Genomic DNA, 16,815 nt, shown 5'->3' on the forward strand with positions numbered 1-16,815 from the left:
TGGGAGGCGGGTGCTGGAGGAAGCTGCAGGCGTGGCTGTGGCTGAGGACCTGCTTCTTGCAGAAAGCCAGGGGACACTTCCAGGATCTACCTTGGCCCTGGTCTGAGACAGAAGAGAGAAGTACTGTGGTTAATGGAGAAGATGTAGGGTGAAACAAAAGGATGTGTGGAAATTCCACTTATGCCAAGGGAAAGAAGTGAAGTGTCTTGTATATTTTTTTTCTTTTTTCCTCTTTTTTTTCTTTTTCCGTGTCTTTTATATTTTAGGGAGTCGTGGTGTTGAGTCTTGACTCTGTCTAGTGAGTGCCAGTGGGCAGCAGTGTTCCTGGAAGCAAGGCAGTCCTGTGTCCCATCTGGACACTGTTCATGAGCAGCTGCTCCCACCACCCTTCATGGCCCCTGTGCTGCCCTCTTTGTTACCTGCAGGAGACACACAGGAGTGTGCGCCTATCAGCATACCCTAGGAAGGGACCTGGGCTGGCGAGGCTCACAGGGCCCCTCCTTCCCAAGGAGCGATGCTATTGGCTGCTGGGGGAGGGGTATAAGAGGCTTTTGCCTCCTCCCAGGATCTGGGCCATTTATGGTTACTAGGAGAGCTGTTTTCCTCAGTGGAGCAAGTTGTCCATGCTGCTGTAAGAAACCTAGTTAAGTTCATTTGTCCACCTGAATTGGGTGGAATCACTAGTTTTGGGTCTGTGACTGGTGTCCTGTCCACCATGAGCAGACATTGATTTGTCTTTTCAGGGAAAGTTCGCAGCACAGGGAAGAAGGGGACCAGGCTGATTGTCCAATGAAAGGCTTTGTGTCTTCTGAGCCTGCCAGACACTTGGCCTTTCTGCCTGCTTTGATTATGTCAGGCTGTGGAATGTTTGCATCGATTCGGTGACTCTGTAGGGTGCTCTCCGCCACATAGTGAGTCACCTCACTCCAAATTCAGCAAAGGAGAGGGAGCATGGCAATTGGCTGCCAGAGGGAACATCCAGTGTTTTTGTTCAAGAACAAAATAGGACAAAGTGAAAATAGCTACTGTGTTTTGAGCACCTGTATGCACCCTTATATCTGTCATAGTTAACTTTTATAAACTTGACACAGTCTTAGACCTACCCAGGAAGAGGGGCTCTCGGCAGAGGAACCTCCTCCATCAGATTGGCCTGTGGGCTGGTTTTTTGTTTTTGTTTTGATTACGTATTGATGAGGGATGGCCCAGCTCAGTGTATGCAGTGCCACTCCCAGACAGGTAGGCCCGGGCTGTATATGAAAGGTAACTGAGCAGGCCAGGGGAAGCAAGCCAGTAAACAGTGCTCTTCCATGGTCTCTGCTTCAGTTCCTGCCTCAGTTTCCCTTAGTAATGGACTATAAGCCAAATAAACCCATTTTATTATCCTCAGATTGGTTTTGGTTAGTGTTTTATCACAGCAGTGGAAATCAGATGAATATGATACCATTATATCATTTAGTCCCCAGATCTATCCTAGTTACTATAATATATTTCTATTTGCTATTTCAAGTAAGCACACTGGGAGTGGTCGTGGGGAAGCACCTCCAGAAGTGGGGGCCAGGGCCCTCAGGCTGGTAGGACTAGACTCTGACCCCACTACCACCTCTGTGGACTTTGAGGCCTTCCAACCTGTCTGATAGAGGTCACCTGTGCCACTGAGAGCTCCCATTCCTAGAAGTGGAGGTGTGCTCGACAGGGAAGTTGTGGCTGTGGGTCTGAGTCAGGAGTGCATGTTTACAGGGCATCTCTGAGGCTAGCTCTTTTCTTAGGCTTTTCCCAGAGGTCCTGCTAACTTGGCCTCTGTCCGGTCATCTTGGCCAGAGTGGATGTTTTAGGTGTGGCTGTGTGCCTCACTTGTTTTCATTGGGAACTCATTTTTTTTTTTTGGTTTGTATTTTTTCTAGACAAGATTTCTTTGTGTAGACCTGAGTGTGGATCCCCACTATCTGTATAAAAAGTAGGTGTAGAAGCACGTTTCGCATCCTGGGCCACCGATATAGGAGGATCCTGGGGTGTTGCTCACCAGTCAGTCTGGCTGAATTGATGAACTGAATTTTGGTGAGAGACATTGTCTCAAAACAATGAAATGGTGGGGCTGGAGAGATGGCTCAGAGGTTAAGAGTGCTGGCTGTTCTTCCAGAAGTCCTGAGTTCAATTCCCAGCAACCACATGGTGGCTCACAACCATCTATAATGAGATCTGGTGCTCTCTTCTGGCATGTAAACACACATGTAGGCAGAACATTGAATACATAATAAATACATCTTTGAAAAAACCAAACAATCCCTGCAAACCTCAGTGACGTGGCTAATAGAAGAAAGTACCTGACATCAACCTGCATCCTTTGCACATGTATGTAAGAGGTGCACACATGTTACTACCCTCCTGTGCGCAGACCTACACCTACTCCCACCCCTGCACACCTACTCATAAAACATACAGATAACACGGATATCCTTAATCTTTACGTAACATTTTAGCAAACTGGCCACTGTTTTACAAACCCACTTCAGAATCTCCAGGATTTTCTTACAATTAAATAATTTTTCTTTAACCACCAGCTTTTTAGATTAAAAAAATATTTTTAACATTGTTTCTGACTTCGTTCTAGATCTTTAGCTTGTGTTTACCCTTTGTTTCCTGAGGCCGGTGTACATTTGTCTTAACAAGGTCTCAGTGGGCTGTCTTACATGGCTCAGTCACTGCTGTGATGTCCGCTGCTCATTTTGGTGAATGATTATTTCCCAGTGTTGTGCTGGGGACACTCTGTCTTCACCCATGAATACGTAGTTCCACTCCCCTACTGGTTGTCCAAAAATCTCACACTGAACCGAATTTTACCTGTGTTGTGTTTTTATTAAACACCTGTACATCTAGGCTGAAGTTGAATTTGTAAGTTAGGCAAAATAAGCAATTAACGTTAGCTCTGAACAACTTTGGCACGTGAGCTTTTTCCTCCCATGGTCAACAACTTCCGTCCTTTAACTTAGAGTAAGTATTCCTTGTCTTGCTCGGAACATGGCAACCGCCAGCATCTCCGCTTTTGCCCTTTGGTACCGCTATGGCGTGAAGTGAAGGTCAGCAGAGTCTAGCGCTGTGGTGCTGTGGCGGCTGCCCTGATGACTGAGGAAGAATCTAGATGACTACTAGGTGGGTAGCATATACAGGGTAGACGCACTGAGCAAAGGACGGGTGCATGCCCTGTGTGGGGCATAGCACGACAGGGTCAGAGGCTCGGGATTCCGTCAAGCCACTGAGAAAGATCCTCTTATTGATGGGAGGGTCCCGTTTTGTATGTTTGGGCCGTGATTGATTATAGTTTGTGGCGCCACGGTGGCACCCTTACTAGGAGAGGCTTCCTTTGTGTCTTTCTTGTTTTCTTTGCCTTCTCTGTTCTTTTCAATTCACATTTAATTGTAGCCTGGTTCTCACTCGGTAATGTTCATAAACACCGCGTTTGCTTACTTAGCGCTTGATTAAATAAATGATGGAGGGACGGTTTCCGTTAGAGGCTCACTGTGCTCCCTGTAAGGGAGCGTGAGCAAATCTGAGCAGGGGGCTGATGGGATTGCGCTCGGTGCTGGTGCCTGGAGCGGATGTCTGGACCGAGAGGCACATTTTACCGTAGCTGACTCTGACCTCACTAGAAAGTTGTGGGAATTTCAGGGGTGGGGTGTTAAACAAACCCAGTAAACCCAAGCCCCAAATGCCTTTGGTTTTTCCCTGATTTTATTCATTTCTCTGAATCAGAGAGGCCTGGCCATTAGAATCCAGATGATATATTATAAACCGGGAAGTAATGGAAGGTGGTCTTAAATTGCTCCTTGGCTTTAACAAGGAATTGGGCCATTGCAGGCCTCCTTAGGTGGTCTGTGGGTGCTACCAAGAGGGCCTGAGATTTTGGCCAGGTGCAGTGTGATAGGAGCAGCATTTGCTATGATGAAAATTGTATGCAGTCACTCAAGATGTGTGTCCTCTGTGTTGGAATTACAGACAACATTCAGGATAGGCAGGGGGTGCCTAAAGCCTTCCAGACTTGCCAGATTATCTTCCACAAGGTTGTACCTTACCTGAAGGAACCCTATGCAGCAAACCCTGCTCCCCCTTCAGCAAAACCAAGGGGAATATAAAAGTAGTAAACATGTAGTTAAAGAACGTTCTAGAAGACTCCTGAATGCTAAACCCTGCAGAGACAAAGTAACATAGTGATTCCTGTTTCTTCTTTTTTATAAAACAACAAACATAGAACAAACAAATATCCTGTCCTCACTAAGACAGAAATCAGGACTTGGAGGTTTAATATCTTGGTCCAGGTTGAGACTGACTTATTGATTCTGACCATTCTTGTTAGCGTGACATCCAATGTGTCCTTGCTGAAGCCGGTGACATTTCCCACAGAAACACACCCTACTCCTTGCTGGTCTTGAAGCTGCTATAGCAGTAATGGTTGTCTGAATATTTCTTCACTTCTGAGAAACGGATGCTTGGTTGGTGGTGTGGAGGGTGGGGATGGGGAGTTTTTGTTGCCCACCTGTTGGCTTGGCTGCCATCACTGTTGGCTGACATGGTGTCACTCTTCTCAAGATGACAGATTGCACTTTACTGCTTTAAGGGGGAGATAAAATATGAAATTAATATTATAGCAATTAGTCATTTTTACCTTATTTTTTTTCCCCTGGCAAATCTACAGAACATGAGTAAGGAATTTGGCAAATGAGGAACTTTATACTTTTAAGCTGTCATTCATGGTCCTTGAGCTATTTCATTCATTTTTTTTTTTTTTTTTTTTTTTTGCAGTGTAACACACTGAGAATGTATAGGAAATTTTCCTGGAATTTTATTGCACTAAAGCAGGAAGCTGTGCCCTCCAGTTGCTATTACATCTTGTGTGGATGCAGGCTCCCTCAGTGCTGCCTTGTCCACAGCAGCAAAGCCGGTGCAAATGGAACGTTTTTCAGTGCCATCACTTAGGCGTGGTCGTTTCCACGGGACAGCTTATCTTTAGAGCTGTTCATATAAACACAAGCCTGGTTGCTGGGAGCCGTGGAGAGTGAGATCTGATTTTCATGAAGTTCTTCATGTAATGAAATCTCATCAATTTCTAGTCTCCTGGCTGTTTTCACTCGAGACTGAGGAGGGTCCAAGCATGAACAGTTTAGAGATCCTGTGGTTTTGCCGTGGCTTCTTTTTGGCTTGTGGGAGGCCGCATCCCGTGAGGTCCAGCTTTTATGAAATCTGTTCTAAATGACTTGAATGGGAGCCAGTGCTGCCTGATGTTTTCTATTATGTAACTGGTCAGATTTATGTTGCTCACAATGAATATCAAACCCCAGTTTTTAGGGGATTTCAAAGAGGGATAGTGATGCTTTTAGCTTCCTGGAGAATGAAAACTTGGAAAGCCACTATAGTTCAAGACTCATTATGGAAACCACAGCTATAAAATATGATTGTTTTGGTCCCTAATGAACCTCAGAAATACTTCTGAAGCTGATAGAGATTGAAAACTGATGAGGCCCAGGAGTCTGATATTTGGGGGTGCCCGATGCAGCAGGGCGTGGTTGTGGGGCAGGTAACTTTTCCCTTTTTTTTTTTTTTAATGTATTTATTTATTATGGTGTGTGTGTGTGTGTGTGTGTGTGTGTGTGTGTGTGTGTGTGTGTGTGTGTCTACATACCAGTGCATACCATAGTGACCATGTAGAGTTCACAGATGAACTTGCAGGAGTCAGTTCTTTTCTACCAACATGTGCGATTGGGCATCAGGTTTTAGAGAAGCACCTTTACACACCCATTTCTCCAGCTTAATTATGATTTCTAATGATGTCACTTAAACTGGTCCTTTAGGCTGGTGAGATGGCACAGTGGGTCAGTGTACCTTGTATGACTGCTAGCCTGAATTTGGCTCCTAGAACCCAAGTAAAGGTGGGAGGAGAGAATTGATCCCACAGATCTGTCTTCTACCTTCCACATGTGTGGGTTAGCTCATGCTCCACCCCCCCACTATTAAATTATAAAATTTTATTTAAGAACTGTGACCCTGAAGCACAGTGGCACAGATGCACTGGGCTGTGGAGACAGTAGCCACTTCTAAAGAGCTCTGTAGGCCGTGGTGTATCTGTGGCTCTCCAAGGTAATTGCTCTGTGGGAAGAGATTACTTTTCTCCGCTTCTCCTGGTTTCGTTGCATCTCTGGAGCAGGCCTTGAAATACCCTCTCATTATCTCTTGTCTGTTATGAGAATGTCTAATTCTTCCCAATGGCTGAAGTAGTTGAGGGTACACAGGCCTGGCCATGCTCTTCATGGGGCTCTTGCTACCCCTTTCCAATGTTCGAGCTGTGAGATGAAAGAGGCGTGGCCATGGCTTCTACTTTTTAGCACTCGTGATTTATTCCGTCACTGCCCCAAAGCAGTTAAATGTGACTTTTAACCCTGGGGAGCAGGTGCGGACGAGATATTTTTGAGTTTGGCTTTGGATACCTCAGTTCATTGCAATGCTGAGTCAAAGCCCTTGTCACTGGTAACTTCTTTAAGGAACAGAGCCTCCATATTTGTGTGTGGGGGTATTTCATTCAATCATGTTATCTTCCTTTCTAACCCAATGAGATTGTTAAAATGAAGACCCAGCAGGAACACCATCTTTACAAAGGCTCTCCCCTGGACCACACTAGAAGCAAGCTCCTTTGGGTCCTGTTTGCCAGCAGGCGTTAACTTTGACTCAGGCCTCTCTTTGCCTACCCTGCCCCAATCTTGGCAAAGAGTCCTGCACTGTTGCCCACTCTACTCTCCTTGATAGCTGATCAAATTGTTCAATTGACTTTTGAGCACAAGTTGTTTTTTAGCAATTCTAACAGAAATTAGGCCACTTGCCCAAGAGTCCTCTGACTCTTGATGTTTTCTTTTAGTAATCCTCTGTACCCTGTCCCTTGTCTGTAAATCCACACTGCTGGATTGCTAATCCTATCCACTCCTCCCAACTGTAATTCCTATATTTTATATTCTTCAGAATAATTTTTTCTTTAGTAAAATCCATGCTCTTTCTTGGTATGTCTAAAGTAACACCTTGTACATTTATTAGGAAAGCATGGAGTCCTAAACTAAAGTACAAAATACATTGGCCTAATTAAACAAAAGGTTATTTTTTTTCTGTATCGAATTGTCTTCCAATTTGTGATGTTGAAACCCAGGTTCTCTCCACATTGTGGCTCTGCCATCTTTAACCTGTGCTCCAAGTTCACTATGTATGTTCTGTTAGCTGGAGATTAGTCACAGGAACATGTTTCTATTCTCTAGAGGCTGGGGAATATAAGCTTGAGTGCTGTTGGTTATTTTGTGACAGTTGCATTTTAAGCAAGTGTGAAATGTGCTCATGATGGGGAGGGATCACTTCAGCAATACTGTAGTCAGTCCCTTGTATCATGTTTTCATTGTCCTTCAATTGTGATGTTCCATGTATGTGACATACTGATTTTTTTTTAACCCTGAAAAAATTGAGCAACTCCTTCCATACTGAAAAGAGAAGTTGAATAAAGAAATCACATTGAGTTTCTTCCCTTATCCTGAGTTTGCAAAAGCATGGGGCTTGTGCAGGCTGCTGATAAGGTGGTCGGTGGCATTATGATCATCACACTGTAACTTTCTGCTTCGATAAGACAGTCACTGTCCTATAGATCCTTAACAGACTCCTGATGGTCTTATGGTGCTCCATCCCTTGGTGCTTCATGAGGTTCTGGGAACTAGCACACTAGCATAGGAACATCGTCTCTTTCCTTAGTATTAGCCACAGTAAGCAGCTGACAGTTTCATTAGTCTCTTATTGGAAACATAAGGCTTTTAAAAGCTCCTTTGCTTGGAATCATTGATCTGGGACTAAGGCAGCACTGATGGTATTTTCCCTCCCTTGAGCCAGCGTTTGTCTGTAGCCCTGGCTGTCCTGCACCTAGGGCTGTGGACTAGGCTATCCTTGAACCCAGAGCTCTGCTTGGCTCTGCCTTTTGAGTGCTGTGATTAAAGGTTTGTGCCACATGCCTGGCTTGTTACTCACTTTTAAATTTCATTGATTGATTGAGTGTGTGTGTGTGTGTGTGAGCATGCTCAGATGCATACATGCTACTATGTGTGTGGAGGGCAGAGGAAGACTCTGAGGAGCTGGGTTTTTCCTGCCACGCTGTGGAGTCTGGGCCTGGAACTTTGGTCTTCAGCCTATAAGCAGGTACCCCAGCTCACCCAGCCACCTCACAGGCCCAGCTGTTCACTTGTAAAGCAAGGATTGGCTTCATCTTGTTTCAAGAATGGGATTGTATGCAGATGTGGATGATGAGGGAGGGAGGCCAGTGATGCACTCATCAGCTTTCCTTGTTTCCATACGGCTTAGAAGAGTTTGGACCTACAGAAGATAGGGTTTGCGCAAACCGCAGGGAAAGGGAAAGCAATAGTGGATTGTGAATACAGAGCCTTTGCAGGAGACTTTTGTTAAGCTTCTGACTCAACATTGCCTGTTGCTAAGCTACTGACAAATAAGGCACAGGCAGTGGATGCTACACTGAACGCGGCTCAAATGTTAAGTCATGGTGGTTGTACAACACTAACTGTATGGTTTCTGTTACCACCTCATTTCTTCCTCTTAATGACATCAGTGAGGGAAACTGAGGCACAGAGAAGCCAAGTGGCTACAAGAGTCTGTTGCACGTGGTCAAGTCCCTGCAGACAACTTGAGTGTGGATGGTTTATCCCACTGCAGGTGTGATTGGTTCTGCGGTAGCCATTGCTTTCTTGGACAAGTACTTCAGGAAGAGAGACACCCCACTCTCTGCTTACATGTAGATTACATGGAAACGGCTTCTGCTCTCCTGCATGGTAATTACAGTTTCTGGATTAGCATTCCGTGCTGCTAGCCTTGTGAGGGTGTGGGTAACGTCAGCTCTCTTTCTTGGTTCCCTTTGATGGCGTACTGTGTGTGCAGATAAAATAGGGAGCTTATGCATATTAATGACTTGTCAACTGCAGTTTCTTTGGGGGATCTTTTCCTAGTATGTTACTAGTCAGGTGTGTTTTACATAATTGAATGCTTTGGAAGCTTGTGGCCCTCTTCTTCCTGGGTCAAGGGAAGATGGTTTGGGTATCGCTAAGGCTAAGTCCACCTCAGTCACGGTGCCAGCCCCTTTTCTGTCCTGCTTCTTAGGAGTCAACAGAGACAGCACATGCTGTGGGTGGATGTTATTTGTTCTGCAGAGGTTTGTGCATCAAGAGCTTGGTCCCATGGTGGTGGTTCTGGGAAGTGATGTGGAACCTGTAAGTCGTAGGCGGTCTTTAGGCTGACTGGGGCATATCTGTGAGTTATATTAAATGCATTATAATTCCTGGATTGAGTGTTGTTACTTCCTCATGTCAGTGTTCTGTGAAAATGAGGAACTGAGCCCAAAGAAATGGGGCTGCCATCCCTTGATCTTCAAACCGCTTGAACTGTGAGATAAATAAACCCTTTTCTAATTTCTGTTGCAGAGCTAGCTTGACTTGGGTCTGGCTCTGGCTCTTACATTACTCCTGTCCACATCATGACAGATAACACCCCCAGCCACAGCACTTTTCCTTGGACATGGCATCAAGTGAGTTGTCATATTGGTTCGAAATTAATTTTTCTAATTGACTGTATTTTTTTCTTTACTAAAGGAGGCAGCAATCTAGGCAGTTTATCACCTGGACAGAGACATCGCTGTGTGGAACTTCCTCATCACAGTTGCTCGAGACTGGAGGAAGGAGGCGTGACTGCTTAGCTCTACGTTCTTGGGACCCTTGGGGTGGGGGGTCATTCTCCATGAAGGACGTCATTATTAAAGTGTATCTACTTGGTCTGCTCAGGCTGATCTAAATATGAAGAGTGTCTGAATTCAGAAAAGAAGATTCATGCTGGCTGATTCTTTTAACCAGGACAGTTTATTCATTTACCATTTATAGATGGTCACGACTTTGGATGGCTCTGTGATAGCAGTATTCGTTCATGCATGCATGCATCCATTCACTTGTTGTTTGTTTGTTTGTTTGTTTATTATGATAGTGAACAAATACTAGAAATCCAGTAGAGCTGGCAGTAAACCATCAAGAGTTTCTCTCTTGCTTCCTAGCAGCAGCGCTGAGCTGCAGTTCCCAATTAGGCTCACGAGAGGAAACAGCTGGTACTCTGTAGTGCGCTGTGTTGCTAAGCAACACTATCTGGTAGATGGGGGAATCAAGTGCATTTTTAACTTACGCTTTTGACTTATTACATTTTAAACGTTTTATTTATTTCGTGTGGGCATGTGTGAGTCCATGGTTGAGCGCCTGCTACAGTGTGGATGTGGTCCAGGGACAATTTGTGGGAGCCAGTTTTCTCCTTCCGTCATGTGGATTCGGGGGATTGAACTCAGGTCATCAGGTTGGGTAGAAAGCACTTTTACTGTAGAGCCACCTTGCTGGCCCAGAACATTCTGAACTTATGATTGATTTAGCAAGATTGATTGGCCACAGTATAATTTGAGGAATATATATAATTAATTCAGTGGTTCTTTACTGTGTGCCAGGCAAAGAGCTGCTTGTCAAGGAAGCTCTCCTCCCTGAGAAGGGCAGAGAACCGGAGCAACTTGGCAGTTGTTACTTAGAGCCTGCCCATAGGATGCTGGTGCAGTTAGGAAAGGATGAGGGGAAGATGGCACAGGCTTCCTGCTGTAGTGAGGTGAGCACTGACTACTTAAGAAGCAGGGAGCCAGGTGGTGGTGGTGGCGCACACCTTTAATCCCAGTACTTGGGAGGCAGAGGCAGGTGGAGCTCTGAGTCCGAGGCCAGCCTGGCCTATAGAGCGAGTTCCAGGACAGCCAGAGCTACAAGGTGAGACCCTGTATCAAAAAGACCAAAAAGAGAGCAGTGGGGGTTTAAGGGCATGGAACTCAGATGGAATTCAGAGCACTGAATTCCAAGAGTTTTCATTTGGCATCAAACAGGTGGCCAGGTTTAGAACTCTCTTCAAAGTGTTGCTGTCAGAAGCAAGGTGATGGGCCCTTGATTTTAGTTCCAAGTATGTGACTCTGGACCACCACAAGGTTCTGCCTGGATGTCTCTTCTCTGAGTCCCAAGGCCAGCAAGGAAGCATCCTGGCTCATTTGCAGGCTTATCCTCCTTGTTTCCAGTCTGCTGGAGACCCTTATCCTGTGCTACAGGTTGCTCTGTGCTTGAAAGGCTTTCTGTCCCACGTCCTGTCCAGACTTCATCGCCCCATAGGATGTGCATCTGACCCCTGGATTCTTGCCTGAATACGGAGGTTCGATAAAATATTTTACAGAACATCATTAATGTTAAAAAAATTTAAGAGAAATTGAAAAGGGTTGGACAGTAAGAAACACTAAGCTTCACTTACCTGTGATTTCCCATCTGAGGACTAGATCACTCCCTGGCACTCTTTGATCAGTCACCACACTGTCAGTTCGGAAAACAAGTCAATTATCACCTTCGTCTTAAAGCATAATTGAAGTCTCTCTTCTCAGCTGGCAGGGGATCGGCTTGTTCAGTGTGTGTGTGTGTGTGTGTGTGTGTGTGTGTGTGTGTGTGCGTGCGCGCTGCCCCCTTTGTTCTAAGAAAGTGTCCTTAAAGCACAGCTTGGTTTTCCAGAGTTTGCATGCCTTGCCATGTCCTCTAGTGGCAAGAAGGGACTGGATGGGATGAACAATTGCAGCTGATGGAGCAATCAGCCAGTGCAGTCTATTTTCAGAGGTTGTGTTTGCTGCGGGAAACTGACACATTTGTTTTCCTTCTCCTTACACCCAGTTTGCACAGCCTAATCACTTGGATGTTAATTTGGGATTACAGCATATTTCAGAAGGCTTTGGTTTTAAAGAGCAAAGTAAATTTAGTTCTTATGTAAAGCCTCTAATGAGCCCAATAACTGTAGGTGATAGAGCTCTTCCTGATGGAGGCCAGGGTCAGGTGTGAAGGATGGTGCTCTTCCAGATGGAGGCCAGGGTCAGGTGTGAATGACGGTGCTCTTCCTGATGGAGGCCAGGGTCAGGTGTGAAAGACCGTGCTCTTCCTGATGGAGGCCAGGGTCAGGTGTGAACGAAGGTGCTCTTCCAGGTGGAGGCCAGGGTCAGGTGTGAATGACGGTGCTCTTCCTGATGGAGGCCAGGGTCAGGTGTGAATGACGGTGCTCTTCCTGATGGAGGCCAGGGTCAGGGTGAACGAAGGTGCTCTTCCTGATGGAGGCCAGGGTCAGGTGTGAACGAAGGTGCTCTTCCAGATGGAGGCCAGGGTCAGGTGTGAAAGGCGGTGCTCTTCCTGATGGAGGCCAGGGTCAGGTGTGAATGACAGTGCTCTTCCTGATGGAGGCCAGGGTCAGGTGTGAACGAAGGTGCTCTTCCAGATGGAGGCCAGGGTCAGGTGTGAAAGGCGGTGCTCTTCCTGATGGAGGCCAGGGTCAGGTGTGAATGACGGTGCTCTTCCTGATGGAGGCCAGGGTCAGGTGTGAACGAAGGTGCTCTTCCTGATGGAGGCCAGGGTCAGGTGTGAACGAAGGTGCTCTTCCAGATGGAGGCCAGGGTCAGGTGTGAAAGGCGGTGCTCTTCCTGATGGAGGCCAGGGTCAGGTGTGAATGACAGTGCTCTTCCTGATGGAGGCCAGGGTCAGGTGTGAACGAAGGTGCTCTTCCAGGTGGAGGCCAGGGTCAGGTGTGAATGACGGTGCTCTTCCAGATGGAGGCCAGGGTCAGGTGTGAAAGGCAGTGCTCTTCCTGATAGAGGCCAGGGTCAGGTGTGAATGAAGGTGCTCTTCCAGATGGAGGCCAGGGTCAGGTGTGAACGAAGGTGCTCTTCCTGATGGAGGCCAGGGTCAGGTGTGAATGACAGAACTCTTCCTGATGGAGGCCAGGGTCAGGTGTGAACGAAGGTGCTCTTCCAGATGGAGGCCAGGGTCAGGTGTGAATGACAGTGCTCTTCCTGATGGAGGCCAGGGTCGGGTGTGAACAACTGTTGGCATGACGGTTTCTGCACAGGTTACAGCTTCCATCGCTTACTTGCCTACCCTGCTCATTGTGAGAATGCAGAGGAGAATCAGAAGGGAAGAGTGAAGGGCCTTAACCCAGTGTTGGATGCAGCCTGGCTTGGCACGCCTGCTGCCCTGGAAGCCTCGCTGATGTCTTTGAGGCGGCGGTGTCATCTGTTCCTCTGTGGAGATCCCATCAGATCACTGTCACTCCTCAGTGACAGGAGAAACTGAGACAAATTAAAATACTATCCCTGTGACACAGCTAGGCTTCCCACAGCTTAATCCCAAATTCCTTCCCCTCCCGACCCCATCATACATTGTATTTTTGCTGTCAGGCGGGAATCCGTTGCCGGGATGTGAGTATATTGCCTCTGCCTCTGCTGTTTCCCCAGAGAATACGCCTCACTTTTCTCTCTCAAGCCATTCCTGTTGGGGTGCCCTCCCACCCAGACATGTGGAATGGCCTCTTGCCTCTGTTCTCCCAGCTTTGTCACAGCAGTGGGAGGCTGTGTCTGGGAAAGCGGTGCTCACCGTGTGCAAACCTGAAGCTCCTTGTGGAAAGGGAAGAGGAAGGGCAGAATCAGGAATATAAAAGTGGATTTGGGGAAAGGATTCTAGCTTCTACCAGACAGAAGTTGGATAAAACATCAGCCATAGCTTCTCTGTGTGCTTCTTCTTTTCTGCCTTTGCCTGCCTTAGCCTGGAGCAACAGGGATTGCTGTTTCTCTGTGATGTGAAGTGCCTTCATAAAGATTCCAGTATGAAAAAGGGGGATGTCAGGTTATGACGTTTTCAGTCTGTTGATCACTGAGGTTCACTGCTTTCATAGGGACCTGGTCAAGGGTAAGAGTGTGGGCATATTCTACCATGGGACATTTTAGTGATGTAACCTGTCTGCTCACCTGTGACCTGCGTTTCACTTCAGTAAGTGCAATGCAAACAGCTTCACAGTGACTTAGTTAGGTCTGACAGTCCTGAGCTCAGGGTGTGCTCTGCTCCGGGGCTGTAGGGATGAAGGCCTCTGCTTGTGAACCAATTAAAAATAAGAATTATGAACCCCCCCCCAAAAAAAAACCTCTCATAATCCAGGTCAGGGATTGTACAGCATGTCCTCAGTGTAGCTGCCACAGGATCTGCAGCTTTCTGGAAGTATGAATTCTGTGTCGTGAGAAGCTCTAGGGCAGGGCCCAGCAGCCTGAATCTCTCTCCTTGCTCACCAAACAGTCTGAGTTCTAAGAAGATCTCCAAACACAGAGAGGTGCGCCCAGTGGGTCTTGGTAAGAGCTGCAGAAAGTGTGCCTGTGCACCAGTCCCTGTGGTCACTGGGAATCGACATCTAAGCCACAGAGGTAGGCCAAGCTGTTTGAATATACAAAAAACAAAACAAAACAAAACAAAAAAAAAAAACAAAAAAACCCACAGGAGTCTCTTTAGATTAGGGGAAATATTTGGTAACATATTAACAATCTAAGGTGAGACTGGAAGATTGATTTACAGTAGAAATATAGAATTCAATTCTTATAATTTTGTGGTAATTCTGAATTTTAATTTGTCAAGAATACATTTACAAAAATCAAGAGAAAAAAAATTAAGGATAGAAGAAAAATTGCAAGCAACAAAAGTGAGCACACTGTAATGTAGCCTGTGCTTCAGGTGTATTGCAGTGTTAGGGTCTTTCTTTGTCTGGCTTGTTGTATTTATTTAATGCATACATTTAAATGATTGCTTGATATTTACCCCATGTAAGGAAGAAATGATTGAAAACACCCATTTGAATGGGTTCCCTCTGAAATGGAGGCCGCACCAGGCTTTCCTTAACTGTCAGCTAAGCATCAGCTAGAGCTTGGCGAGGGACCTGAAGCCGGATTGATTTCTGCAGATTGGGCCATGGCGGACACTGAAGATGTCTGTCTGAATAAGGCCGGCCCCCACGGACTCATGTGTTTAAGTGCTTGACCGGAAGAATGTGGCCTTGCTGAGGAAACGTGTCGCTGGGGACAGGCTTTGAGGTCTCAGATGCTCCAGCTGTACCCAGTGTGGCTCCCAGTCTCCTTCTGCCGACCAAGATGTAGAGCTCTCATTTTCTTCTCCAGCACAGTGTCTGCCTGCACGCCACCATGCTTTCTGCCATGGTGATAGTAAATTAAACCTATGAAGTTGTAAGCCAGCTCCTTTATAATGTAGGGTTGGTGTGGTCAGGGTGTCTCTGCACAGCAGTGGCAACCTTAACTAAGACAAAGGCCATTTGTCTGGTCTGTCAGGAGGAAAAACCACAGGGTGACAGTGAGGACACTCTTCTACCTCCCACTTGGACAACCAGGGGTGACATGCAGAAGACCCCACTCTCACCCTTTTGTCCAAATAATGCCAAGTTGTGAAGCCCTTCAGATTTTGACTCACCATACCTCAACTCCATCCCATCTGCTTTTTTTCTGCCACCTTCACATCCCAGGAAATACTCCTGGTATCACCTTTATAGCCCTTACGTTTCTAGAGAGGGAGTTGGAGAAATGTGGGTCTCACTGAGCTATGACAGGATACGGCACAAAAGGCTCAGGGCTCATATCTCATGCTACTGTCTTGCTTTGAAACACTACTGCCTAGGTGTGTGTCATATCTCACGCTGCTGTCTTGCTCTGAAACACTACTGCCTAGGTGTGTGTCATATCTCACGCTGCTGTCTTGCTCTGAAACACTACTGCCTAGGTGTGTGTCATATCTCACGCTGCTGTCTTGCTCTGAAACACTGCTTTCTATGTGTGTGTCATATCTCACGCTACTGTCTTGCTCTGAAACACTACTGCCTATGTATGTGTTTCCATGTATAACTCTTTCTAACATTTAGTCCATTTCCTTAGTATTGGTCCTGGGAAGGGAATTTAAAGATGGTCCTTAATACATGATGTGGCTACACCCTAGCAAACCCACTGTTTAAAAAAAAAAAATTCCATTTGACAGGCAGTCCAGTAAACCTTTGGTAATTCCAAATAACATTAAGCATTGCAAATTCAGATGCTTCTCAGCTTACATGGGATGAGTTCAGACAAATCCACTTCGTAGTTGGGAGCTTTTCCACAGAAATAGCTTTTCCATGGAAGTAGAGTATGAAAGGTCTTGTCGCACAGCACACCCAAGCACAGTATTCTTCCCCTTCAGTATCATGACCTTACCATTTGATTTATCCTGTGTTCTTTAACACGGTGTGTGTGTGTGTGTGTGTGTGTGTGTGTGTGTGTGTGTGTGTGTGTATTTAATTAAATCCAGTTTGTAACAAGTGAAGAATGCTGTGGAGTGTGCGTGAGTCAACCCTTGGGAGTCATTTACTACATTTCATAATGGATAAACCACTCTGCCTGTTGTGGGCACTTACTCATGATAACAGTGAAATGAGAAGGCTAATTATTACACACACACACAATTATTAATGGTCATTGTGAAAGTTACAAGTTCATTGTAGAGGAACTTAGGATATCTTTTAATTAATTTTTTTTTTAGCATTTATTTATTTTGGGGGTTTGTGTATGCACTCACTTGTTTCACAGTGTTGAGGCATCTTGTTGGCCCTTGGGATAGTTTTTGATTGCAGAAAGTCAGTTTTTAGTTAAACCCCACCAAAGATGTGTGTAACCTTCATTGATGTCCTTTGACTTTTGAGAACAGATGTGTATTTTAATTCTGTCCATGTACTTTTTTCCCTCTGGGGCCTGGAGCTTGGTGGTTGCAGGCTTTGGGCCTTTACAACCTGTTTTCCTTTCATGCTGATGACTGTTTTTTCCAGCTGATTTTCACTAGGCACTGGTACATAAACCCGAACTTC

The 16,815-nt window shown here is 45.9% G+C and overlaps 1 protein-coding gene and 1 long non-coding RNA gene across 3 annotated transcripts in view; both read left to right on the forward strand.

The window, feature by feature from the left end:
- TIAM1 (TIAM Rac1 associated GEF 1) overlaps nucleotides 1-16,815 on the forward strand; it is a 361,545-nt gene that overhangs the window by 85,754 nt on the left and 258,976 nt on the right. The window lies entirely within an intron of this gene.
- LOC311608518 lies at nucleotides 12,221-12,677 on the forward strand. The gene is made up of 3 exons (XR_014783000.1): nucleotides 12,221-12,272; nucleotides 12,355-12,559; nucleotides 12,601-12,677. It is a non-coding gene; the product is annotated as an uncharacterized lncRNA (long non-coding RNA).

Source organism: Acomys minous, assembly GCF_964271855.1.
Source record: "Acomys minous genome assembly, chromosome: 11".
Taxonomy (NCBI): domain Eukaryota; kingdom Metazoa; phylum Chordata; class Mammalia; order Rodentia; family Muridae; genus Acomys; species Acomys minous.